The 26,181-nt window shown below is 47.0% G+C and overlaps 1 protein-coding gene and 1 non-coding gene across 14 annotated transcripts in view; both read right to left on the minus strand.

Moving 5' to 3' along the window:
• ADGRL3 (adhesion G protein-coupled receptor L3) overlaps positions 1 to 26,181 on the minus strand; it is a 1,522,275-nt gene that overhangs the window by 328,596 nt on the left and 1,167,498 nt on the right. The gene's annotated exons all lie outside the window — the stretch shown is intronic.
• On the minus strand, positions 18,190 to 18,296 carry LOC141124999 (U6 spliceosomal RNA). The gene has a single exon (XR_012241309.1). It is a non-coding gene; the product is annotated as a U6 spliceosomal RNA (small nuclear RNA).

Genomic DNA, 26,181 nt, shown 5'->3' on the forward strand with positions numbered 1-26,181 from the left:
TGCGACTACAAGAGATGACCAGATTGCAAATGCGACTACAAGAGATGACCAGACTGCGAATGCGACTACAGCAGATGACCAGACTGCAAATGTGACTACAGGAGATGACCAGACTGCGAATGCATGCAACATACTACAGGAGATGACCAGACTGCGAATGCGACTACAGGAGATGACCAGACTGCGAATGTGACTACAGCAGATGACCAGACTGCGAATGTGACTACAGGAGATGACCAGACTGCGAATGCGACATACTACAGCAGATGACCAGATTGCGAATGTGACATACTACAGGAGATGACCAGACTGCAAATGCCACTACAAGAGATGACCAGACTGCGAATGCCACTACAGCAGATGACCAGACTGCGAATGCGACTACAGCAGATGACCAGACTGCGAATGCAACATACTACAGGAGATGACCAGACTGCGAATGCGACATACTACAGGAGATGACCAGAATGCGAATGCGACATACTACAGGAGATGACCAGACTGCGAATGCGACTACAGCAGATGACCAGACTGCGAATGTGACATCCTACAGGAGATGACCAGACTGCGAATGTGACTACAGGAGATGACCAGACTGAGAATGCGACTACAGCAGATGACCAGACTGCGAATGCGACTACAGCCGATGACCAGACTGCGAATGTGACATACTACAGGAGATGACCAGAATGCGAATGCGACATACTACAGGGGATGACCAGAATGCGAATGCGACTACTGCAGATGACCAGAATGCGAATGCGACTACAGCAGATGACCAGACTGCGAATGCGACGACAGCAGATGACCAGACTGCGAATGCAACTACAGCAGATGACCAGACTGTGAATGCGACTACAGCAGATGACCAGACTGCGAATGCGACATACTACAGGAGATGACCAGACTGCGAATGCGACATACTACAGAAGATGACCAGAGACTGCGAATGCGACTACAGCAGATGACCAGACTGCAAATGTGACATACTACAGGAGATGACCAGACTGTGAATGCGACATACTACAGGAGATGACCAGACTGCGAATGCGACTACAAGAGATGACCAGATTGCAAATGCGACTACAAGAGATGACCAGACTGCGAATGCGACTACAGCAGATGACCAGACTGCAAATGTGACTACAGGAGATGACCAGACTGCGAATGCATGCAACATACTACAGGAGATGACCAGACTGCGACTACAGGAGATGACCAGACTGCGAATGCGACTACAGCAGATGACCAGACTGCGAATGTGACTACAGGAGATGACCAGACTGCGAATGTGACTACAGGAGATGACCAGACTGCGAATGCTACTACAGGAGATGACCAGACTGCAAATGTGACTACAGGAGATGACTAGACTGCGAATGCGACTACAGGAGATGACCAGACTGCGAATGTGACATACCACAGGAGATGACCAGACTGCGAATGCGACATACTACAGCAGATGACCAGATTGCGAATGTGACATACTACAGGAGATGACCAGATTGCAAATGCCACTACAAGAGTTGACCAGACTGCGAATGCCACTACAGCAGATGACCAGACTGCGAATGCCACTACAGCAGATGACCAGACTGCGAATGCAACATACTACAGGAGATGACCAGACTGCGAATGCGACATACTACAGGAGATGACCAGAATGCGAATGCGACATACTACAGGAGATGACCAGACTGTGAATGCGACATACTACAGGAGATGACCAGACTGCGAATGCGACTACAAGAGATGACCAGATTGCAAATGCGACTACAAGAGATGACCAGACTGCGAATGCGACTACAGCAGATGACCAGACTGCAAATGTGACTACAGGAGATGACCAGACTTCGAATGCATCATACTACAGGAGATGACCAGACTGCGAATGCGACATACTACAGGAGATGACCAGAATGCGAATGCGACATACTACAGGAGATGACCAGACTGCGAATGCGACTACAGCAGATGACCAGACTGCGAATGTGACATCCTACAGGAGATGACCAGACTGCGAATGTGACTACAGGAGATGACCAGACTGCGAATGCGACTACAGCAGATGACCAGACTGCGAATGCGACTACAGCAGATGACCAGACTGCGAATGTGACATACTACAGGAGAAGACCAGACTGCGAATGCGACATACTACAGGAGATGACCAGAATGCGAATGCGACATACTACAGGAGATGACCAGAATGCGAATGCGACTACTGCAGATGACCAGAATGCGAATGCGACTACAGCAGATGACCAGACTGCGAATGCGACTACAGTAGATGACCAGACTGCGAATGCAACTACAGCAGATGACCAGACTGTGAATGCGACTACAGAAGATGACCAGACTGCGAATGCGACTACAGCAGATGACCAGACTGCGAATGCGACATATTACAGGAGATGACCAGACTGCGAATGCGACATACTACAGAAGATGACCAGAGACTGCGAATGCGACTACAGCAGATGACCAGACTGCGAATGTGACATACTACAGGAGATGACCAGACTGTGAATGCGACATACTACAGGAGATGACCAGACTGCGAATGCGACTACAAGAGATGACCAGATTGCAAATGCGACTACAAGAGATGACCAGACTGCGAATGCGACTACAGCAGATGACCAGACTGCAAATGTGACTACAGGAGATGACCAGACTGCGAATGCATGCAACATACTACAGGAGATGACCAGACTGCGAATGCGACTACAGGAGATGACCAGACTGCGAATGTGACTACAGCAGATGACCAGACTGCGAATGTGACTACAGGAGATGACCAGACTGCGAATGCGACATACTACAGCAGATGACCAGATTGCGAATGTGACATACTACAGGAGATGACCAGACTGCAAATGCCACTACAAGAGATGACCAGACTGCGAATGCCACTACAGCAGATGACCAGACTGCGAATGCGACTACAGCAGATGACCAGACTGCGAATGCAACATACTACAGGAGATGACCAGACTGCGAATGCGACATACTACAGGAGATGACCAGAATGCGAATGCGACATACTACAGGAGATGACCAGACTGCGAATGCGACTACAGCAGATGACCAGACTGCGAATGTGACATCATACAGGAGATGACCAGACTGCGAATGTGACTACAGGAGATGACCAGACTGCGAATGCGACTACAGCAGATGACCAGACTGCGAATGCGACTACAGCAGATGACCAGACTGCGAATGTGACATACTACAGGAGATGACCAGACTGCGAATGTGACATACTACAGGAGATGACCAGACTGCGAATGCGACATACTACAGGAGATGACCAGAATGCGAATGCGACATACTACAGGGGATGACCAGAATGCGAATGCGACTACTGCAGATGACCAGAATGCGAATGCGACTACAGCAGATGACCAGACTGCGAATGCGACTACAGCAGATGACCAGACTGCGAATGCAACTACAGCAGATGACCAGACTGTGAATGCGACTACAGCAGATGACCAAACTGCGAATGCGACATACTACAGGAGATGACCAGACTGCGAATGCGACATACTACAGAAGATGACCAGAGACTGCGAATGCGACTACAGCAGATGACCAGACTGCAAATGTGACATACTACAGGAGATGACCAGACTGTGAATACGACATACTACAGGAGATGACCAGACTGCGAATGCGACTACAAGAGATGACCAGATTGCAAATGCGACTACAAGAGATGACCAGACTGCGAATGCGACTACAGCAGATGACCAGACTGCAAATGTGACTACAGGAGATGACCAGACTGCGAATGCATGCAACATACTACAGGAGATGACCAGACTGCGACTGCGACTACAGGAGATGACCAGACTGCGAATGCGACTACAGCAGATGACCAGACTGCGAATGTGACTACAGGAGATGACCAGACTGCGAATGTGACTACAGGAGATGACCAGACTGCGAATGCTACTACAGGAGATGACCAGACTGCAAATGTGACTACAGGAGATGACTAGACTGCGAATGCGACTACAGGAGATGACCAGACTGCGAATGTGACATACCACAGGAGATGACCAGACTGCGAATGCGACATACTACAGCAGATGACCAGATTGCGAATGTGACATACTACAGGAGATGACCAGACTGCAAATGCCACTACAAGAGTTGACCAGACTGCGAATGCCACTACAGCAGATGACCAGACTGCGAATGCCACTACAGCAGATGACCAGACTGCGAATGCAACATACTACAGGAGATGACCAGACTGCGAATGCGACATACTACAGGAGATGACCAGAATGCGAATGCGACATACTACAGGAGATGACCAGACTGCGAATGCGACTACAACAGATGACCAGACTGCGAATGTGACATCCTACAGGAGATGACCAGACTGCGAATGTGACTACAGGAGATGACCAGACTGCGAATGCGACTACAGCAGATGACCAGACTGCGAATGCGACTACAGCAGATGACCAGACTGCGAATGTGACATACTACAGGAGATGACCAGACTGCGAATGCGACATACTACAGGAGATCACCAGAATGCGAATGCGACATACTACAGGAGATGACCAGAATGCGAATGCGACTACTGCAGATGACCAGAATGCGAATGCGACTACAGCAGATGACCAGACTGCGAATGCGACTACAGCAGATGACCAGACTGCGAATGCGACTACAGCAGATGACCAGACTGCGAATGTGACTACAGCAGATGACCAGACTGCGAATGTGACTACAGCAGATGACCAGACTGTGAATGCGACTACAGAAGATGACCAGACTGCGAATGCGACTACAGCAGATGACCAGACTGCGAATGCCACATACTACAGGAGATGACCAGACTGCGAATGCGACATACTACAGAAGATGACCAGAGACTGCGAATGCGACTACAGCAGATGACCAGACTGCCAATGCGGCATACTACAGGAGATGACCAGACTGCGAATGTGACTACAAGAGATGACCAGACTGCGAATGTGACTACAGGAGATGACCAGAATGCGAATGCGACTACAGCAGATGACCAGACTGCGAATGTGACTACAGCAGATGACCAGACTGCGAATGCGACTACAGCAGATGACCAGATTGCGAATGTGACATACTACAGCAGATGACCAGACTGCGAATGCGACATACTACAGGAGATGACCAGACTGCGAATGCGACTACAAGAGATGACCAGACTGCGAATGCGACTACAGCAGATGACCAGACTGCAAATGTGACTACAGGAGATGACCAGACTGCGAATGCATGCAACATACTACAGGAGATGACCAGACTGCGAATGCGACTACAGGAGATGACCAGACTGCGAATGCGACTACTGCAGATGACCAGAATGCGAATGCGACTACAGCAGATGACCAGACTGCGAATGCGACTACAGCAGATGACCAGACTGCGAATGCGACTACAGCAGATGACCAGACTGGGAATGCTACTACAGAAGATGACCAGACTGCGAATGCGACTACAGCAGATGACCAGACTGCGAATGCGACATACTACAGGAGATGACCAGACTGCGAATGCGACATACTACAGAAGATGACCAGAGACTGCGAATGCGACTACAGCAGATGACCAGACTGCGAATGCGGCATACTACAGGAGATGACCAGACTGCGAATGCGACTACAAGAGATGACCAGACTGCGAATGTGACTACAGGAGATGACCAGAATGCGAATGCGACTACAGCAGATGACCAGACTGCGAATGCGACTACAGCAGATGACCAGACTGCGAATGCGACTACAGCAGATGACCAGATTGCGAATGTGACATACTACAGCAGATGACCAGACTGCGAATGCGACATACTACAGGAGATGATCAGACTGCGAATGCGACTACAGGAGATGACCAGAATGCGAATGTGACTACAGGAGATGACCAGACTGCGAATGCGACTACAGCAGATGACCAGATTGCGAATGTGACATACTACAGCAGATGACCAGACTGCGAATGCGACATACTACAGGAGATGACCAGAATGTGAATGCGACTACAGCAGATGACCAGACTGCGAATGCGACATACTACAGGAGATGACCAGAATGTGAATGCGACTACAGCAGATGACCAGACTGCGAATGTGACTACAGCAGATGACCAGACTGCGAGTGCGACATACTACAGGAGATGACCAGACTGCGAATGCGACATACTACAGGAGATGACCAGAGACTGCAAATGCGACTACAGCAGATGACCAGATTGCGAATGTGACATACTACAGGAGATGACCAGACTGCGAATGCGACATACTACAGGAGATGACCAGACTGCGAATGCGACATACTGCAGGAGATGACCAGACTGCGAGTGCGACTACAGCAGATGACCAGATTGCGAATGTGACTACAGGAGATGACCGGAATGCGAATGCGACTACAGCAGATGACCAGACTGCGAATGCGACTACAAGAGATGACCAGACTGCGAATGTGACTACAGGAGATGACCAGAATGCGAATGCGACTACAGCAGATGACCAGACTGCGAATGCGACTACAGCAGATGACCAGACTGCGAATGCGACTACAGCAGATGACCAGATTGCGAATGTGACATACTACAGCAGATGACCAGACTGCGAATGCGACATACTACAGGAGATGATCAGACTGCGAATGCGACTACAGGAGATGACCAGAATGCGAATGTGACTACAGGAGATGACCAGACTGCAAATGCGACTACAGCAGATGACCAGATTGCGAATGTGACATACTACAGCAGATGACCAGACTGCGAATGCGACATACTACAGGAGATGACCAGAATGTGAATGCGACTACAGCAGATGACCAGACTGCGAATGCGACATACTACAGGAGATGACCAGAATGTGAATGCGACTACAGGAGATGACCAGACTGCGAATGTGACTACAGCAGATGACCAGATTGCGAATGTGACATACTACAGGAGATGACCAGACTGCGAATGCGACATACTACAGGAGATGACCAGACTGCGAATGCGACATACTGCAGGAGATGACCAGACTGCCAGTGCGACTACAGCAGATGACCAGATTGCGAATGTGACTACAGGAGATGACCAGAATGCGAATGCGACTACAGCAGATGACCAGACTGCGAATGCGACTACAGCAGATGACCAGACTGCGAATGCGACTACAGCAGATGACCAGACTGCGAATGTGACATACTACAGCAGATGACCAGACTGCGAATGCGACATACTACAGGAGATGACCAGACTGTGAATGCGACTACAAGAGATGACCAGACTGCGAATGTGACTACAGGAGATGACCAGAATGCGAATGCGACTACAGTAGATGACCAGACTGCGAATGCAACTACAGCAGACGACCAGACTGCGAATGCGACTACAGCAGATGACCAGATTGCGAATGTGACATACTACAGCAGATGACCAGACTGCGAATGCGACATACTACAGGAGATGACCAGACTGCGAATGCGACTACAGGAGATGACCAGAATGCGAATGCGACTACAGCAGATGACCAGACTGCGAATGCGACTACAGCAGATGACCAGATTGCGAATGTGACATACTACAGCAGATGACCAGACTGCGAATGCGACATACTACAGGAGATGACCAGAATGTGAATGCGACTACAGCAGATGACCAGACTGCGAAAGCGACATACTACAGGAGATGACCAGAATGTGAATGCGACTACAGCAAATGACCAGACTGCGAATGTGACTACAGCAGATGACCAGACTGCGAATGCGACATACTACAGGAGATGACCAGACTGCGAATGCGACATACTACAGGAGATGACCAGAGACTGCGAATGCGACTACAGCAGATGGCCAGATTGCGAATGTGACATACTACAGGAGATGACCAGACTGCGAATGCGACATACTACAGGAGATGACCAGAATGCGAATGCGACATACTACAGGAGATGACCAGAATGCGAATGCGACATACTACAGCAGATGACCAGACTGCGAATGCGACATACTACAGGAGATGACCAGACTGCGAATGCGACATACTACAGGAGATGACCAGACTGCAAATGTGACTACAGGAGATGACCAGACTGCGAATGCGACTACAAGAGATGACCAGACTGCGAATGCGACATACTACAGGAGATGACCAGACTGCGAATGCGACTATAGCAGATGACCAGACTGCGAATGCGACATACTACAGGAGATGACCAGACTGCGAATGCGACATACTACAGGAGATGACCAGACTGCGAATGCGACATACTACAGGAGATGACCAGACTGCGAATGCGACTACAGCAGATGACCAGATTGCAAATGTGACATACTACAGCAGATGACCAAGTAGCCAGTTTTAAAATTTAAGCTTTCAGCAATGCACAGCTATACAGGGGGATAAAGAACATTGTCAGGAAGGGTTTAGTAACACTGAGTCTATAGGTAGAAAGACCTACCTGACCAGCCGGGCTCACCTCTCAGAGGTCCGGAGGCGGAGCTTTCTGCGGTAGGGGCGGGGCTTACGGCGGTAGGAGGCGGGAATATTCGTGGTCCAGGAGAGGTGGTGTCAGTGCTACGAGCACATACAGAGTACATGGGGCGGGGCAGGGCAGGGTCAGAGCGTCAGTGGAGCTCCCTGCCCCGCCCCTCCCTGCTGACAGAGCCTCCCTCAGCCTAAACCGAGCCCGACAGCCATCTGATAGAACACCAGCGCCGCGATCCTGCAGGCTGGCCGCGGCGCCGGGGGCTATATTAGTCTGGGAGGACAGGTGGGGTTTTTTTTTCATGCAGAGGGCAGCTTTTTGCCGCCCCTTCCCCCCATGGCGCCCATGGCACTTGCCATGGCTGCCATACCTTAGATACGCCACTGGGGTTTGGCAAAGTCAGCATATAGATGATTGAGGATAGATAGAGAATTGGTATCAGATGACTTAGCAGTTGGGGGGAAGGAGGGTTCCAAATGATTTGGGGACCCCAAAAAAAAGCCTCTGGCACTCTGCCTGAATTTAAAGCACAAATCACATTTTTAAACATTTTAGGGGTTTTTTAGGGTAAAGCACTACTATGGAGCTGAGAAAATACACTGTTAAGTGACTACATGAGGTGAATATAGGGCCAGGAGAGCATGCTGGGGAGGTAAGTGAAGGCAAATATGCATGAAGGACAAAAAAAATAATTACATAAAAATCCAGCCAGCATGAGGACAAAGGGGACATTCACAGCATATTACAATCATGGTAATTAGGGAATGAGGAAAGAAATACAATATATTATCAAACATTAAATACAATAAAATGTGATATTAAAGGATACAAATCTTACCTTAATATACTCCTTCTGCAGGACCTGGATGATGGCAGAACAGGCCTCTGGGATAATGATCCCCAGAGCCTGGGGGGAGATGCCTGTCAAGAACTTGAGGTCCTGCAGGTTTTCCCCCCGTTGCCAAGTACCGCAGGGTGGCGACCAGCCTCTGCTCTGGAGTGATGGCTTGCCTCATGCAGGTATCCTGCCTGCTAATATAAGGGGTCAGCAAAGCCAACAAACGGTGAAATACGGGGTCTGTCATCCGGAGAAAGTTCCTGAAATCGTCAGGATTATTCTCACGGATCTCACGGAGCAAAGGCATGTGACAGAACTGGTCACGCTGAAGCAATCAATTCTTGGTCCATGAACTCCTCCCCACCCTGTTCATGGACTGGACTTGTGTCAAGGTAAGGACCCCAACACCAAGCCCCCGCACAGCACGAACTCTACGAGGAGTATGTATATGCAACATGGCTAGAAACCGGTCGGCTGCTCAGAACGAAGTAACAGAACGCACTGAAGAACAGCAAGGCCTGTGAAGAGCGACCTGAAAAACAGCAACAAGCGGACAAGAACGCACTGAATAATCCAATACGAACTGACTGCACGCACTGAAGAGCAGATACAAACCCACAAGCACAAACTGAACAGCAGAAAACGATCTGAAAACCACGAGTCTGAAAAAGCGCGAATCGTCTCCCACCAAACTTTTACTAACACAAGATTAGAAAAAGGAGCCCAAAGGGTGCCGCGCTTGGTTCAGAACTGCCCTTTTCTAGTCTCGTCGTACGTGGTGTACGTCACGCTTTCTTGGCGATCGGAAATTCCAACAACTTTGTGCGACCGTGTGTATGCAAAACAAGTTTGAGCCAACATCCATCGGAAAAAATCCATGGATTTTGTAGTTGGAATGTCCGATCAATGTCCGATCGTGTGTACAGGGCATAAGTCTAACTATTCCTACAAACGTCCCCACACTCTGGTCCAGTCTAATGATTATGCAGTTCTGGCTCAGGAAGCGCTCTACAACAGCTGGGAATTCAGGAAGCCTTGATATTACCATTGGCTTCCATGGCTGTTCTAGGTGCTCTCTCTGTTTCCCTGCAGCAGCCGCTCACTGTCAAAGGGGAACTTGAGCTGTGGGATCACACGACTGGACCAGAGAAGATTAAAAATAGGTAAGTACACACATCTTTTTTTATACAGGTTAGGCAGGATAGGACTGGTAGGAGGAGGAGGGAGGGAACATTTTTTGGAATAGATAATGTTGTGCTCCCCTTCCATTGTAATACTATTCATATGCATACCCTGTTCACACATTTCAATAATATAAGAAATATAACATAGAAATGTGTTTACTTTAAAGAAATATTCTATATTGTTACTTTATTTTCTGATGGACTGCAAACTATTTTACATTATTTTTTACCCTCTTAAACCTTAATTGGCTGTAACATTTTCCGCCTTTATAATTTGTTTATAATCTATAACAATTGTAACAGCTTCCATAGTCTGTATTTCTCCCTCATTACAAGAATAATTGCAATGCACTAATTCTAAAACTGTATTCTGGGCAAGGCAAACAATTGTTAGTTCTAAATTATTTACATATTTCCATAATAGAGCTAGCACAAACATGACCTTTTTTTGAACTGAAGTTTCTCTTCAGCCACTACAATATCTATTATTGTATATTCTTAGTGCTCCTGGAACACTGACTGACTAAAATGAGCAAAAATCAAGGCTTAGGGGAGCAGAACAGAACAAGGCAGATGGCAAGTTTGCTCCATGAAAGCCTCACACACTGCTGTCGGTGTGAGCTCCTGGGCAGCTCGGAGCTCAGGACACGATCAGTAGATCTAAGTACAGGAGAGTGGAGAGATACACAGTAGATCGAACAGCATGTCTACTTCCACTAAAACTTCATACTATGATTGTAGAGCAGCCCTAGTCCGACCATCAAGCACTTACTTCTAATGCCGCGTACACATGAGCGGACTTTCTGGCATACTTGGTCTGGCGGACTCTAATCCAACCGTGTGTAGGCTCCGGCGGACTTTTCCGGCGGACTTTTTCCCAAAAGTCCGCCGGACCTAGATTTGAAACATATTTTAAATCTTTCCGTCGGACTCAGTTTCTGACGGAAAGTCCGCTCGTCTATGTGCTGGTCCAAAGGAAAGCCCGCTCGTCTGTATGCTGGTCCAACGGACCAGATATGACGCAAGAGCAGGGTATTGCAATTCGCGCTCGCTGCAATACGACCCTTAGGTCTGGTATGGATTTTAAAGGGAAGCCCCTACGCCGAAAAAACGGCGTGGGGTCCCCCCTAAAATCCATACCAGACCCTGATCCGAGCACACAGCCCCGCCGGTCAGGAAAGGGGGTGGGGACGCATGCCCTAAACATGGGGGGTGGGTGCTTTGGGGGTGGGGGGGCCCTGCGGGGCCCCCCCACCCCAAAGCACCTTGTCCCCATGTTGATGAGGACAAGGGCCTCTTCCCGACAACCCTGGCCGTTGGTTGTCGGGGTCTGCGGGCGGGGGGCTTATCGGAATCCGGGAGCCCCCTATAATAAGAGGGCCCCCAGATCCCGGCCCCTCCACCCTATGTGAATGAGTATGGGGTACATGGTACCCCTACCCATTCACCTAGGGAAAAAGTGTCAATAATAAAACACACTACACAGGTCTTCCTCCGGCTTCGGGGGTCCCTCCGGTTCCTCTTCTCCCGGCGTCCGGTTGGTTCTTCTCCGCTCTCTCTGGCCTCTTCTCCCGGTGTTCCAGTTCTTCTGCTGGCTCCTCCGCTGTCTTCATGCCGCTCTTTTGCCAGCGGAGGTCCGGACTTCTGGGCTTGTTGTCTTCTTCCCTCTTCTCTTCTCTAGATGTTGACACGACGCTCTCTCCGGCTGGACTGCTCCCTGAGCGCTCAGTTGTGACTTATATAGGCGGAGACCCCGCCCCCTTATGCCGTCACAGTCCCTGGGCATGCTGGGACTGTGACGTTTTAGGGGGGCATGGACCCAGCCCGCCGGAAAGTCCGGTCGTGTGTGGGCAAGTCCATCCATTTTAAAGTCCGTCGGAAAATCTGCCGGACCAAGTATGCCAGAAAGTCCGATCGTGTGTACGCGGCATAAGACTCAGAATCCTGCAAGGACTTTCTAGATTTTTCCATGCACTAACTTCCAAATGAATTGGCTCACTTTTCAAAGTAATATACTCAGTTGCATCGCTAAAGTTGGGCAAGGGGGGCAATTGCCCCCTAGGTTATTCCTTGCCCCCGTGTGCCCCCCCTTGCTAAATTAGTATGCTGGGCAGTTGTATTTAGAAGATAGGACTAGCCTTTCAATCTCCCCCCAGCGGTTTCCTGCAAACTCGCTCTGTACCCTCCTTCACCTTGATCTTTCCCCTTCCCTTCACCCCAATCTCCAGTGTCCTGCTGAGAGAAGCTAGAGCACAGCTACTGCTGACACTGCAAAGAGGGAGGTGAGCTAAGCTGTGGTCTGAGGAAAGTTTGTGGAGAAAAGCTGGTAGCCTTTCATGTTAGAACAGAGGACGGATTTGTTTGCAGGACATGAGACACTGGCAAGGAGGGTCGGAAGAGCAGGTATGTGTGTGATGCAGCTAGACAGTCAATTTCTTTGTTACCCAAGACTCAAGGACTTCTTGTTCATCTTGCTGATGGGTCAGTCATCAAGTCAGGTCCTGTCAACACAGGAGACAACCCCTCTGCCAGCTACCATTGCCAACCGCCATGAAGAGCTATAACGTCTAGACATCATCACATCACCTCTGCTTCCTATCATTCTTGGCATACCCTGCCTGCAGGCCCACAACCCTAACATCAATTGGGCCACCAGAGAAGTCACCTTCCCGTCTCCTTATTGCCATCAACATTGTCTTCAGGAAGTTTCCAATAATTCTTCTTCATTACTATGTCTGGACATTCCATGACTTCCTGGATGTGTTCAGTAAAAAAGATGCAGAGACTCTTCCCTCTCACCGAGTGTTTGACTGCGCTATTGAGCTCCTCCCTGGGACCAAGGTACCTTTTGGAAGAATCTTTCCTCTTACTGAACGAGAGCTGAGTACACTCAAGGAGTACATCAATGATAACCTGAGGAAAGGATTCATCCGCCCATCCACCTCCCGGGCAGGAGCTGGCATCTTTTTCATGGAGAAAAAAGACCATACTCTTCGACCCTGTATCGATTACCGCGAACTCAATAAAATTACCATTAAAAATCGCTACCCTCTTCCTTTAGTACCGGAATTTTTCCAGAGATTGGGGACTACAACCATTTTTACTAAACTTGTCCTTCGAGGGGCCTATAATTTGGTCCGCATCAGGGAAGGTGACGAGTGGAAAACAGCTTTTTGTACCCGATTCAAACATATCCAGTACCTGGTGATGCCATTCAGACCTTGCAATGGCCCTGCCACCTTCCAGCACTTTATCAATGATATCTTTTGAGACTACCTGGACCTGTTTGTTATCATTTACCTAGATGACATTCTAATCTTCTCCTCCTCCATTGACAGTCATCGCAAACATGTCAAATGCGTATTAGGTCGTCTCTGCCAACACGGCATATACGCCAAAGCCGAAAAGTGTGAATTTGAATGACAAAGTATACAATTCCGGGGGCTGATTATTTCCATAAAAGGCATTAAGATGGACCCTCAAAAGATCTCTGCTATTTTGGAATGGCCTACTCCTACAGATAAGAAGGGGATTCAGCGGTTCGTAGGATTTGCAAACTTTTATCGAAAATTCATTAAAGGTTTCTCAGCTATCATTTCCCCTATTATTCAGTTGACCAAGCAGGGAATCTGTTTTCACTGGACTCCTGACACCCAGGTAGCCTTTGACTCCCTCAAGAGACTGTTTATCTCTGCTTCAATATTAAAACACCCTGACCCTGCCTTACCGTTTATCTTGGAGGTTGACGCTTCTAAGGTTGCTGTCGGTGCAGTGCTCTCACAATGCCAAGGACCCAAGTCTCTCCTGTTCCCCATTGCCTTCTTTTCCCGTAAGTTGTCTGTCCCAGAAAGGAACTATTATGTCGGAAACCGGGAACTTTTGGCAATTAAAGCCGCATTAGAAGAATGGCGCTACCGGCTGGAAGGGGCAGCTCATCCAATTCTAGTGTACACAGATCACAAAAATATGGAATACCTGAGAACTGCAAAATGATTGGAACCATGTCAAGCCAGATGGGCATTATTCTTTTCGACTTTCTCCTTCCATGTCACATCCCGGCCCGGCTCAAAAAACACAAAACCAGATGCCTTGTCCCGTATGTTCAGTGATGATAAAACAACTGCATCCCCAGATACCATTCAGCCCGTGGAAAATTTTCTTTTGGTGCAGGAAGATCTACAGTGGGGCAAAAAAGTATTTAGTCAGCCACCAATTGTGCAAGTTCTCCCACTTAAAAAGATGAGAGCCTGTAATTGTTATCATAGGTATACCCCAACTATGAGAGACAAAATGTGTAAACAAAGCCAGACAATCACATTGTCTGATTTTTGAAAGAATTTATTTGCAAATTATGGTGGAAAATAAGTATTTGGTTAATATCAAAAGTTCATCTCAATACTTTGTTATATATCCTTTGTTGGCAATGACAGAGGTCAAACGTTTTCTGTAAGTCTTCACAAGGTTGTCACACACTGTTGCTGGTATGTTGGCCCATTCTTGCATGCAGATCTCCTCTAGAGCAGTGATGTTTTGGGGCTGTCACTGGGCAACACGGACTTTCAACTCCCTCCAAAGGTTTTCTATGGGTTTGAGATCTGGAGACTGGCTAGGCCACTCCAGGACCTTGAAATGCTTCTTACGAAGCCACTACTTCGTTGCCCTGGCGGTGTGTTTGGGATCATTGTCATGCTGAAACACCCAACCACGTTTCATCTTCAATGCCCTTGCTGATGGGAAAAGGTTTGCACTCAAAATCTCACGATACATGGCCCCATTCATTCTTTCATGTACACGGATTAGTCGTCCTGTTCCCTTTGCAGAGAAACAGCCCCAAAGCATAATGTTGCCATAATGTTGTTGGTAGGTGACCAAATACTTATTTTGCACTATAATTTGCAAATAAATTCCTTCAAAAATCAGATAATGTGATTGTCTGGATTTGTTTCCACATTTTGTCTCTCATAGTTGAGGTATACCTATCATGACAATTACAGGCCACTCTCATCTTTTTAAGGGGGAGAACTTGCACAATTGGTGGCTGACTAAATACTTGTTTGCCCCACTGTACTTGCCTGGGTCAGACAGGCTTCCATCAATGTTCCTCCCCCTCTTGAAACAAAATTACTTGCAAGAGATGGCCTGCTATGGCATAATGATAAATTCTTCATACCTGAGAGTCTCCTGGTCACCATACTTGAACTTTGTCATGACCATGTTTTAGCTGGGCACTTTGGCACATCCAAAACATCTGATCTGGTGCAGCGCACATTTTGGTGGCCTCGGTTAACAAGAGACTGTAAAAATTATGTGGAATCTTGTCCTATCTGTACCCGCAGCAAGTGTAGCCGAACCAAGGCTTGGGGCTTGATTAAACCTTATTTCCATGAACTTTATTGTGGAGCTTTCCACCTCAGAAGGTCATACTGCCATATTCGTGGTTGTAGACTGGCTATCCAAGATGGGACACTTCATTCCTTTGAAAGGAACACCATCCACCCCTGGAAGGGCACAGGTTTTCATAAGGGATTACATTGTCAGATTACACAAACTTCCTGCCAACATTATCCCGGACAGGGGAGTACAATTCACCTCCAGATTCTGGAAAGAATTATGCAAGTCCCTTGGCATTTAATTATCCTTCTCCTCTGCCTACCACCCACAGACAAACAGGCAGACGGAGAGGACCAACCAGACTCTTGAGCAGTACCTGCGATGCTTCTCTTCTTTTTCCCAAGACGACTGGAGTTCTCTATTACCACTGGCTGAATTTGCCTATAATAACTCCACCCATGCTTCCATAAAACAAACCCCCTTCTTCGTCAACTATGGGTACCATCCATCATTCTTACCCATTTCCCTTCCAGAATGTTTGGTGCCAGCTGCCCTTGAAACCATGAACTTCAACACAAATAATAAATCGCTACAGGAAACTATGGGAGACCTTTGACAGGAAGAGACGGGGAGAATTAATCCTGAAGCCCGGAGACCAGGTATGGCTATCCACCGTGAACCTAAGGCTAGCATGCCCTTCAAAGAAGTTGGGTCTTAGGTTCGTGGGTCCTTTCTCAGTAAAAAGGAGGATCAATGAGGTGGCTTACGAGCTGGAACTGCCAAATTCCTTTCAGGTACACCCCATTTTTCACATCTCTTTACTTAAGCCTGCTGTTGCTAACCCTTTTCCAGGACGAAATACGGATCCCCCTGAACCCGTGACTGTTAATGGGGAAGAACAATACGAGGTAGAAGCAATCGTGGATTGTCGGAAAATAAATAATCAAACCCAATTCTTGGTAAAATGTATATGGCCCAGAAGAAAATTCTTGGGAACCTGAAGGTAACATCCATGCCAAGAGACTAATCCAGTCTTTCAAGATGATCTCACCCCAAAAAGTTGGCTCGGTTGGGCATCCGGAGGCTGCCCCTTGGGGGGGGCAATGTCAGGAAATGCTTGCTGGGAGTAGCCGTTCCACACAAGTGGGTGCACGCTTGCGGGTGCCTGTGCGCATGCACGAATGCGCGAGTATGCGCAGGCGCCCATGTACGGGAGTGCGCGAACGCGCAAGTACCGGCGTCAGGCGAGCTATTTAAACTCTGCTGTGATGAGGAAACCCTGCTGTCTGATCTACAGCGTTCCCCGAGAGTTATCGGTGTATCCTGCTCTGTTCCTGTGATATCGGGCTTGCCTTGTGACTACCCTTTGCCATCTGCCTGCACCTGACCCTGGCCTGTCCACGACCTTGCATCTGTCTGATCCTCTGGCTCATCTGTACCTGCCTGTTGCAGACCCGGCTTGTTCTGTGACTCTCCTTCAGCCTCCTGCATCTGCTCCAGTACTGCTCGCCTGTGTAAGACCCGGCCTGTCTGACCTTCCTGTGTTCCAATCCCTGGGACCATCTCTCTGCATCCTGTGAGTATCTTCCTGCTCTGCCTGCTCCAGCTTCCTATCTGCTGCATTCCACCTGCTGTTCCAGTTGTCTCAGCATTATCCAGAGTTCCAGACCAGCCTTCCAGCTGTTGATCCTGCCAGGCACTCGTGCTGTCCTGCACTCCTGTGCTTCCTGTCCACCCTACCAGGGGCCGTGAGTCAGGGACATAAGAGAGGCCTCCCTCTGCATATCGGGCTCAACTACCAGGTACGTGACAGAATGTCTCTTTACTGGAGTGGACTGTCTCTTGGCTAGGTTCTGATGTCTCTTTGCTGAATATTTGGCGATGTCTCTCTCCTGGATTGAGATGTCTCTTTGCTGAATATTGGGGGAATATTTGGGGTAAACCATCCCCCGCACCGCCATAGATGTCATCCCTTCCACTCTGCACTCCACGAGCGATTCAAGCCTCGCTTTTAGGGTAGTCAGACTGACAGCGGTGAGAGCCAGCAGTGCGGAGGATGATCTATGTGGACAGCTTTACCCTGGATGCCTGCATACTTAGATGTGCCTGTTTTATTTATCAATCATGTGAGCTGGTAAATGTAACCATATTGCTACACTTAGAGGTGCCCCTCTTCTCTTTTATACTCTGTAGTTCCTGCTGGATTTTGCTTCTAATACCCTTGTGGAAGCTGCCATTTGTGGATGTACATTTTATGGTTACACAACCTATCACATTGCTATAATATATATATATATATATATATATATATATACATATATATATATATATTTTTTTTTTTAAATATGGAACGCTTCACGAATTTGCGTGTCATCCTTGCGCAGAGGCCATGCTAATCTTCTCTGTATCGTTCCAATTATAGTATATGTGCTGCCGAAGCAAGCACTTGCTATAATTTTTTAATATGGACTATAAACTGAAAGATCTATGAATAAGGGCACTTTCACACTGACAGCGCGGGGGCGTCGGCAGTAAAGCGTTGTTTTAGAGGCGCTTTTCGCTCACTAGCGGCCGAATAAAGGGTTAAAAGCGCCCGCAAAGTGCCGCTGTCGAGGCGCTTTGACGGCAATGCCCATTGATTTCAATGGGCAGGGGTGCTTTAGGAGTGGTGTATACACCACTCCTAAAGCGCTCCAAAGATGCTGCTTGCCGGACTTTTTTTTATCGTCCTGCCAGCGCACCGTTCGTGTGAAAGCACTCGGACTTTCACGCTGGGATTGCAAATGAGGCATTTTTCAGGCGCTATTTTTAGCGCTAATGGACCTGAAAAACATCTCCAGTGTGAAAGGGGTCTTAATCGTTGAGGAACAAATCATCTGGGTTTACATCATTTCTTATGGGGAAATTTGCTTTGATATACAAGTGCTTTGGATTACAAACATGTTTGCGGAACAAATTATGCTCGCAATCCAAGGTTTTACTGTATTTACAGTATTGCCAGATCAGATGGTCAGACACCAATAATTTTATTCACCTGTATACTAGTTAAAGAAGTCCTGGGAACAGTGAAGAGCAATGACATCAGTCCGAAACCACCTGGGGTATCTCATTGGGAAGCTGTCAGTGTCAACAACCAATCAAAGATGGTTGTCAACACATGTAGACGCATGTGTATATGCCCCTTGCATACGTGCAGCTGCAGGGTGGAGAATGCCTCTGCCACCTATGTTTGGCTGTTGACTTTGACTGCTTCATGACAGGATAGCTCAGATGAGTTTGGAACCCATTCCTATCAGGGAGTGACATTTCAATCTAAACTGTCCCCTTAAAGCATATGCCAAAGCAAAAAAAAACACACTTTAGTACATCTCTGGAATACATGCACATTTCCCCATGTTTTATCCCTTGAAACATAATGCTAATACAGAAAAATACAGTAACTGTTAGTGTGCCAAAAATATTTTATGCTCCTACCTTCCTCTTTGACATGACAATTTACAGTTTACTGTGTTTATGTGGCTCTGACAATTCTGAGATGCAGTATGTTTATGAATTTTTCCTTCCTTTGACCATCTCTATAGGCAGCTCTACATGAAACCTGCCGTTCCTGCTTTCTCTGAGATGTGAATCTCTACTTTAGCCATAAGATGGTGCTACACCTTTAACAATTCAATTATCTGCAGCACCAAAAGGAAAAAAAATATCTTCAAAATGTAGGATTTTGGAATTTACATTTTTATCTCTCTTTATTTATATACTTTTTATATCAAAATAGAAGCATATGCTGAGTTTTTGGGGGCTCATTTGGATATTAAGGATTGAGGCAAACCCCAGCAGGTGCAAATACTTCAGCATGATATATTAGTTTATATTTACAGCATGGTTATCGAAATGTGTATTTATACAATATCAACTACCAATCTAGAATTCTTCTTTAACCATTTCTGCTTCCACACCTGTATAACACTTAAAGTGTAGCTCCTTCATCCCCCCCCCCCCACCACCACCACCACAGAATTAAAAGTCAGCGGCTACATATAATGTAGCCGCTGACTTTTAACCACTTACCCACTGGGCACTTAAACCCCCTTCCTAACCAGACCAATTTTCAGCTTTTTTTCGGTGCTCTCACATTTTGAATGACAATTACTAAGTCACGCAACACTGTACACATATGAAATTTTTGTCTTTTTTTCACACAAATGGAGCTTTCTTTTGGTGGTATTTAATCACTGCTGTTTTTTAATTTTTTTTAAATTTTTTGTGCTATAAAAGAAAAAAGACCGAAATGCTGTAAAAAAAATGCATTTTTCTTAGTTTCTGTTATAAAATTTTGCAAATTAGTAATTTTTCTTCATATATTTTGGCCAAAATTTATACTGCTACATATCTTTGGTAACAATAACCCAAATCGGTGTATATTATTTGGTCTTTGTGAAAGTTATAGAGTCCATAAGCTATAGTGCCAATCTCTGAAAATTGATCACACCTGATGCACTGACAACCTATTTAATTTCTTGAGACCCTAACATGCCAGAAAAGTACAAATACCCCCCAAATGACCCCTTTTTGGAAAGTAGACATTCCAAGGTATTTAGTTAGGGTGAGTTTTTTGAAGTTGTAATTTTTTCCCACAATTCTTTGCAAAATCAAGATTTTTTTTCACAAAATTGTTATATTAGCAGGTTATTTCTCACACACAGCATATGCACAGCACAAATTACACCCCAAAACACATTCTACTATTCCTCCTGAGTATGGCGATACCACATGTGTGAGATTTTTACACAGTGTGAGTGAAGGGTTAGTGTGTGGGTGTGGCGCTGTCCTAATTCATAGAATACTTGGTAGATCGTGTGTAGCCAAATCCCATATGTAAAGTCGCATATAAAGTATAGACCAAAATTGCAAATAAAAAAATTCAACGAAAATAAAACCAAACATAAAACAGCAAAGTGACCCCCTTTGGAGTGTATAGGTGTAACGTTGTCCTAGTGGAGAAAAAAGTGGAGAAAATGGAAAAAAATGGAAACAATGGAATAAATCACATAAAGGACTGCTGCCTCCACAGATGTGATTTCCACCAAGGTGGAAAAAACAGAAGGTAAGTGAAGGGTTAGTGTGTGGGTGTGGCGCTGTCCTAATTCATAGAATACTTGGTAGATCGTGTGTAGCCAAATCCCATATGTAAAGTCGTATATAAAGTATAGACCAAAATTGCAAATAAAAAATTCAACGAAAATAAAACCAAACATAAAACAGCAAAGTGACCCCCTTAAAGTGACATATGGGTCTATACTTTATATGCGACTTTACATTTGGTTTGGTTTTATGTTTGGTTTTATTTTCGTAGAATTTTTTATTTGCAATTTTGGTCTATACTTTATATGCGACTTTACATATGGGATTTGGCTACACACGATCTACCAAGTATTCTATGAATTAGGACAGCGCCACACCCACACACTAACCCTTCACTTACCTTCTGTTTTTTCCACCTTGGTGGAAATCACATCTGTGGAGGCAGCAGTCCTTTATGCGATTTCTTCCATTGTTTCCATTTTTTTCCATTTTCTCCACTTTTTTCTCCACTAGGACAACGTTACACCTATACACTCCAAAGGGGGTCACTTTGCTGTTTTATGTTTGGTTTTATTTTCGTTGAATTTTTTATTTGCAATTTTGGTCTATACTTTATATGCGACTTTACATATGGGATTTGGCTACACACGATCTACCAAGTGTTCTATGAATTAGGACAGCGCCACACCCACACACTAACCCTTCACTTACCTTCTGTTTTTTTCCACCTTGGTGGAAATCACATCTGTGGAGGCAGCAGTCCTTTATGCGATTTCTTCCATTGTTTCCATTTTTTTCCATTTTCTCCACTTTTTTAATTTTCTGTTCCGTTGCGCAGATACACCACTCATATTTCATTACTATATTACACAGTGTGGCCACATACAGAGGCCCAACATGCAGGAAGCGCCATCAGGTGTTCTTGGAGCATAAATTACACATATCATTTCTTGACTACCTCTTACACTTTTGAAGGCCCTGGAGAACCAGGACAATGGAAACGCCCCCAAAATTACCCCATTTTGGAAAGAAAACACCCCAATGTATAATCTATGAGGCATAATGAGTCTTTTGAACATGTCATTTTTTTCTACAAGTTTTTGGAAAATGTGTAAAGAAAATGAAAAACGCATTTTTTTTTTTTACACAATCTTGTCCATTTACACAATGTTTCTAACACATAGCATGTACATACCAAAAACTACAACCCAAAATAGATTCTCCTACTCCTCCTGAGTATGGCGATACCACATGTGTGAGACTTTTCCACAGTGTGGCCACATAGAGAGGCCCAACATGCAGGGAGCACCGTCAGGTGTTCTAGGGGCATACGTTTCAAATCTAATTTTACTACCTATTACACATTTGTGAGGCACTGTAGTGGCATGGATGAGAACTGATGTGGCATGGATGAGCATGAATGGGGATGGATGAGCCGTGGATGGCTGAGTATGGATGGGATGACTGAGCATGAATGAGCATGGCTGAGTATGGCCGGGTACAGCTGAGTATAGCTGGGTATGGCTGAGTATGGCTGGGTACAGCTGGGTACAGCTGCGTACGGCTGGGTATGGATGGGATGGCTGGGTATGGCTGAGTACGGCTGGGTACGGCTGAGTACAGCTGAGTACGGCTGGGTATTGCTGGGTATGGCTGAGTACGGATGGGTATGGCTAATTATGGAAGGGGTGGATGGGATGGCTGAGCATGGATGGATGGCTGAGCATGAATGGATGGATGAGTATGCTGAGTATGGATGGGTATGCTGAATATGGATGGCTGAGTATGCTGAGTATGGATGGCTGAGCATGGATGAGTATGGAGGAGTATGCATGGGTGAGCATGGATAGATGGCTGAGTATAGCTGGGTATGGCTGAGTATGGCTGGGTACAGCTGGGTACAGCTGCGTACGGCTGGGTATGGATGGGATGGCTGGGTATGGCTGAGTACGGCTGGGTACGGCTGAGTACAGCTGAGTACGGCTGGGTATTGCTGGGTATGGCTGAGTACGGATGGGTATGGCTAATTATGGAAGGGGTGGATGGGATGGCTGAGCATGGATGGATGGCTGAGCATGAATGGATGGATGAGTATGCTGAGTATGGATGGGTATGCTGAATATGGATGGCTGAGTATGCTGAGTATGGATGGCTGAGCATGGATGAGTATGGAGGGGTATGCATGGGTGAGCATGGATAGATGGATGAGTATGCCAAGTATGGATGGCTGAGTATGCTGAGTATGGATGGCTGAGCATGGATGGATGGATGAGTATGCTGAGTATGGAGGAGTATGGATGGGTGAGCATGGATGGATGAGTATGCTGAGTATGGATGGGTATGCCGAGCATGGATGGATGGCTGGAATGGGCACATATCATAGCACTACACATCCAGCCCACAGCACTGCTGCCACTGATCTCTCCTCGCACTGTACCGATCTGTACAGATTGGGGAGAGAGGAACCGGACGTGATGCCGGTTTGTTTACAAGTGATCGCTCCGTCATTTGATGGAGCAATCACATGGTAAACAGCCGCTATTAGCAGCCATTTACCGTGCTGGTTACTCTGGACCCGGCGGTCTCGGATATTCCCAGGTGCGCACCCAAGGGGGCGTGCGAAAGCGGGATTCTGGGAGGACGTCAATGTACGCCCTCCCAAAGCTATCGAAGTTATGTATGCTTCATAATATTGGGGGTAGTGCTCTGTGCAACCGGCCACGCAGTTTTCCTGTTACCGGCCACCTGCTTGCACGGTGATGCTGCACCCCCATGGGTCACACCTTCCCCTATGTATATGCTTAAGCTCATATCATGCCAAGGTGGTCCAGAAATGGCAAAGTTTATAAGTTTTACCTGAATTATTATCCACAGCTGATATGCTGTAAGCTTCAATTTAACAGCACATACTTCATATTGTGTACAGATTGTCTTGCAATGCTTGGAGTGACACTCTGTGCAACTAGTCATGCTGCTCCCTCGATTACAACCGTCTACTTGCACAGACTCGCTGCACTCCCACGTGTAATGCCTTTCCCTCTATACACTCTGCATTGCTTTATACTATGCGCTACATGTCATACCCCCCTGCTGGGCACCTCCACTGACGGATCCGATTGCATGCTCAAACCTCCCAAGATACCTCATGGCCTCGCTTAAGATAATTACCTGGAGTGTTTGAAGGTGTAGCTGTCCTCTCTCATCTTAAACGTATATGAGCAAATGTTTCTGTTCTCGTTGAAACACACATTACGGGCCAAACCCAAATGGCACTCAAAAAACCTTGGGTAGGCTGGCTATATCATGCCCCATATACCTCCAACTGGTATAGCCATCCTCATTGCCAAAACAGTGCAATTCCAACTTCACCATCTGCAGTCGGATCCTCAGGGCCGGTTCCTGTTCCTTCACGCTACTATCGGTGGCCTGGAGGTATTTCTTATGGCATTTTACATCCCACCACCATTCCAGTTCCATGTCTTACAGGAAGGACTTATTTTCATGGCCAAATACCCCACAGTGACTGTAATGTGGATAGGAGACTTCAACATGATGATCAATCCCAGTTTAGACAGACTCGGCACGACTATCCAGACACCACCCCCTCCTCACATCACTAGGTTGGCTAGTTCATGGCCGAATTTGCCATGACAGACTATTGGAGACACAAATATCCAACCAAAATAGCTTTCTCATGCTTTACCCCCTCACAATTAGCCATGTCCCGTATAGACCTGATCCTGATCTCCCCCACCGTGCTGCCCAACCTCATAGATGTGGGATTCGGCACCAGGGTACTCTCAGATCATTCCCCATATTGAATGACACTGAGGCTTCCCTCCGCTTCCCCCCTCATATGTGGCGACTGAACCCATTCTGGCTCACGGTCTTGTCAGACCTAGAGGCCGTACAGAGAGAATGGACGCATTTCTTTCGTACTAACCTGGGCTCGGCGCCTATTGGGTCAATCTGGGAGGCTTTCAAACTACATGCCAGACTGGTCCTATCTACATGAATAAATAGACACAAAGCGACATCCAAACTCGTGCTACAACAAGCTGAAGAGCTACTGAGTTCCCTCGAACAGATATTTCTTATAGACCCCTCGGCAGCCAATGCTTCCCTTGTCCGTTTACAGTCTAGAGTAACTAATCAACTACATTATGAAAAGGCGAAGCAGGGCATATTCTTTAGCAAGCAGCGTATATTTGAGCACAGAGAACGTGCAGGTAAACTGCTAGCCTACATGGCTCATCTTGACCATAGCCCCCCAGTCGTGGTCCAGCTCCAGACAGTTACTGGAACCGTGACTTCGGACCCCAACTTGGTGGCAGAGGAGTTCAAGCGATTTTACTCTAATCTCTATACGTCCACGGCACGCCACACACAAACCGAATTATCTCAGTTCCTTCAAAACATCGATTTCCCCAACCTCACTCAATCTCAAAGGTCTCAATTAGAAGCACCTATCACCTCAGACTGTGTTGCCGAAGCGATGGCACAACTCCCGCCCTCTAAAGTGCCAGGTTCAGATGGCCTCCCCCTAGAATTCTACACACAATTCCAAAAAGTCCTCACTCCCAAACTACAAGCTCTATACGCCCACATCTTTGATTCTGCGACCCTCCCATCATCCATGGGAGAGGCTCTTATTGTCCTTATCCCTAAACCAGGTAAAGACCCCCTCTACCCAGAATCCTTTCGCCCCATATTGCTCCTGCAACTGGACGTAAAAAAATTCTGGCCAAAATTCTTGCCCTACGACTCAACAAAGTAATACTCAGTTTGATCCATTCAGATCAAACCGGGTTTATGCCCAATAAGAACACTGCGTTTAATCTTCGCAAGCTCTTTAAGAACCTACAGTCCATGCATGACAACACTGGATCCAGAGTAGTGGTGAACCTGGACGCCGCAAAGGCGTTCGATTCTGTGGAATGGAGCTACCTTTGGGAATGTCTACGCAGATTTGGCTTCGGTCCTAAATTTGTTAAATGGCTACAGCTTCTTTACCAGGCCCCCACTGCCTAGAGCCAGGTCAATGGTAGGATCTCCGATCCGTTCCCACTGTCCAGAGGCACTCACCAGGGTTGCCCCATATCCCCTATATTGTATGCCCTGGCCGTGGAACCGCTGGCTATTGACATCAGGGCTCACCCACATATCAAAGGTCTCCATATGGGCCAGGTGACTGAGACCCTTAGCCTGTACGCGGACGACATGCTCCTTTATTTAGAAGACTCAGGTCC

Source organism: Aquarana catesbeiana, linkage group LG01 (genome assembly GCF_042186555.1).
Source record: "Aquarana catesbeiana isolate 2022-GZ linkage group LG01, ASM4218655v1, whole genome shotgun sequence".
Taxonomy (NCBI): Eukaryota; Metazoa; Chordata; class Amphibia; order Anura; family Ranidae; genus Aquarana; species Aquarana catesbeiana.